Genomic DNA, 2,500 nt, shown 5'->3' on the forward strand with positions numbered 1-2,500 from the left:
GGCAGCACGGCACGGTACCGCCGCGGTACCCACCCGCAGACAGCCGCCCGCTCGGGGTGGAAGGCCGGGGGCGAGGCCCGCGCCTCGCCCTCCCTTTTCTCGCCCTTTCTCTCTCGCTCTCTCTCTCTCTCGCCTTTCTCTCGGCCCTCGGCGGCGCTTTCGACGCCGTCTCTCGCTCTACCCCCGGCCGCCGCCGCCGCCGCATCCGCGGCGCGCGGCCCCGGCGAGGACGAGCTCCGCCCCAGCGGCTCGCTCCGGGAGCGGGGAGCTACGGAGCGCTCCCCGAGTCTGCATTTAGGGGGACGAAGGCCCTGCGCGGCGACGGCCGTCGACCGGCGGCCGCGACGACGACGGCGACGCGCGCCGGGCCGCAGGCAAGGGATCGGGGCCGCCGAGGGAAACGCTTCCCTCGCCCGACCGCCCGACCGCCTTCCCTCCGGGCACCGGCGGCACGCCGCCGCCGCCGCCGCCGCACCGCCGCCGCCGGACCGCCCGCCGCGGGCAACGGGCCTGCGAGGCGACCCCAGCCGCGCCGCCGGGGTGGCCCCCGGACGGCGATTGATCGTCAAGCGACGCTCAGACAGGCGTAGCCCCGGGAGGAACCCGGGGCCGCAAGTGCGTTCGAAGTGTCGATGATCAATGTGTCCTGCAATTCACATTAATTCTCGCAGCTAGCTGCGTTCTTCATCGACGCACGAGCCGAGTGATCCACCGCTAAGAGTTGTCTGGCTTTCGGGCGCCGCTCGCCGCCGAGCGGCCCCTTTTTGTCTCTCGCGCCGAGGACGCGCGGGCGCGCGCCTGGCTTCGACCGTACGAGCACACACGACACTGAGAAACGGGAGAAACCCACGCTCCGAAGGACTGCCGAGAGGGCGGGGGAGCCCGCGCCCCCGACCGCCTCCCCCCCCGCGAGGGGAGACGCCGACCTCACGTGCCGTCTTTCGGAGGCGGCCCAGGCGCCCGGGCTCGGCCCGGCCTCCGCGCGGAGGGCCGGGCGGCGCGCGCCGGCACGCGGGGGGCACGGCGGCCCGCCCGCTCTCGCTTTCACGGGAACGACGCAACACACGGCTCGGCAACGCGGCCGGGGGCGCGGCCGTCGGCCCCCGCGCACGCCGGCTCCCCCGGCGGCCGCCCCCGCCGCGGGGGCTCGCGGAGCGCGCCGCCGCGCCGCCGCGCGGCCGGCTTCCCTTTCTCTCTCCCAGCGGCCTTTCGCCCGCTCGAGACGGCGCGCGGCGACGACCGTGCCGCCGGCGCGCCTCCCCCCGGCGGGACCGCTCCCGCCGGGCGGGCCGGCGTCCGGCGGACGCGCTCCGCCGCCGGCCCCGGAGGCGGACGCCACCGAGAGCCGAGCCGGCGTTCGCCAGCGCCCGAGGCCTGCCGGAAGGCAGACCCCGCCGCCGCCGCCGGGGCCGCGCTCCCGGCACCGCCGCCGCCGCCTCCCACCGCCGTGGCCCCCTTCGCCTCGGCACGCGCCCGGCGGAAGGCGTACGGCGCTGAGCCGGGGGGCAACGCCCGCTCTCCTCGTTTTCACGCGGAGACCGGGCGGGGGAAGCGCCCCCGCGGCCGCCCGCACGCCTTCCTTCGGCCCACGCGCGGCCGAGAAGGGCGACGGGGGACGCGACGTGCGGGGCCCGGGACGGGACCGCCGCCGGCCGCGGCGGGCGCCCTCCGGCCGACCGTCCCCCGCAGGGAAGAGGGGGACACCCGTCGAGCGGCGCCGCCGCCGCTCGGCACGGGGTCGCCCGCGCTCGCGGGCCTCCGCCGACGGAGGGCCCGCCGGGCGCTCGCCCCCCGGGCGGGCGGGCGATCGAGCGGGGGGGACGGCCGGCGGACGGCGCCGCCGGCGCGCCTTCGAGGAGGAAAGGCCGTCGAGGGAGAGCGATAGGGGCCGGACGCGCGGGACGCGGCGCCGCGCCCGCGAGACGCCGCAACGGCGGCGGCTCCAGGAGAGAGCGCGGCGGACCCCGGCGGCCGCCACCCCGCGGCCGAGGAAAAGGCAGAGAGCGGGCGCTCTCTGCCGGCGTCGCCCGTTACGACGAGGCGGGCGGGTCGGCCCCCGCGGCCGACCGCGCGCCGCGGCCTCTCCGCAGAGGCCGGGCCGCGGAGAGGGGGGGGCAGGGCGCCCCTCCCCGGCGCGGCGCGGTTACCCCCGCGCGCGCGCGCGCGGCGGGGGCGACGACGACGACGACGGAGGGAGCGCGGCCGGCGGCCACGGACACCACCGCAGGAGCTACGGGGAGTAGCTGCTCCCCTACCCCTCAATGGCGCCGCGCCGCCGCCCGGCAACACCCGCCGCCGCCGCCGCCGCCGCCGCCGCGGCCCACGGCGGGCCGCGCCGAGCCGCCCGAGTCTTTAAACCGCCGCCCGGCTTCGCCGGCCCCCTTTCGGCCCCCGCCGCAACAGCGTTTGACGACGCCGAGGGGGGAAAAACCTGAGGGAGAAACCGCCGAGGCGCGGAGCGCTAGGTACCTGGCCCTGGGGCGAGGGAAACGACCTGCAT

At 79.2% G+C, this 2,500-nt stretch overlaps 1 non-coding gene across 1 annotated transcript; it reads right to left on the reverse strand.

The window, feature by feature from the left end:
* Window positions 1-570: 570 nt before the first annotated feature.
* On the reverse strand, window positions 571-723 carry LOC141727665 (5.8S ribosomal RNA). The gene has a single exon (XR_012578651.1). It is a non-coding gene; the product is annotated as a 5.8S ribosomal RNA (ribosomal RNA).
* Between the last annotated feature and the right edge of the window lie 1,777 nt (window positions 724-2,500).

This window comes from Zonotrichia albicollis, unplaced genomic scaffold, assembly GCF_047830755.1.
Source record: "Zonotrichia albicollis isolate bZonAlb1 unplaced genomic scaffold, bZonAlb1.hap1 Scaffold_168, whole genome shotgun sequence".
Lineage (NCBI taxonomy): Eukaryota > Metazoa > Chordata > Aves > Passeriformes > Passerellidae > Zonotrichia > Zonotrichia albicollis.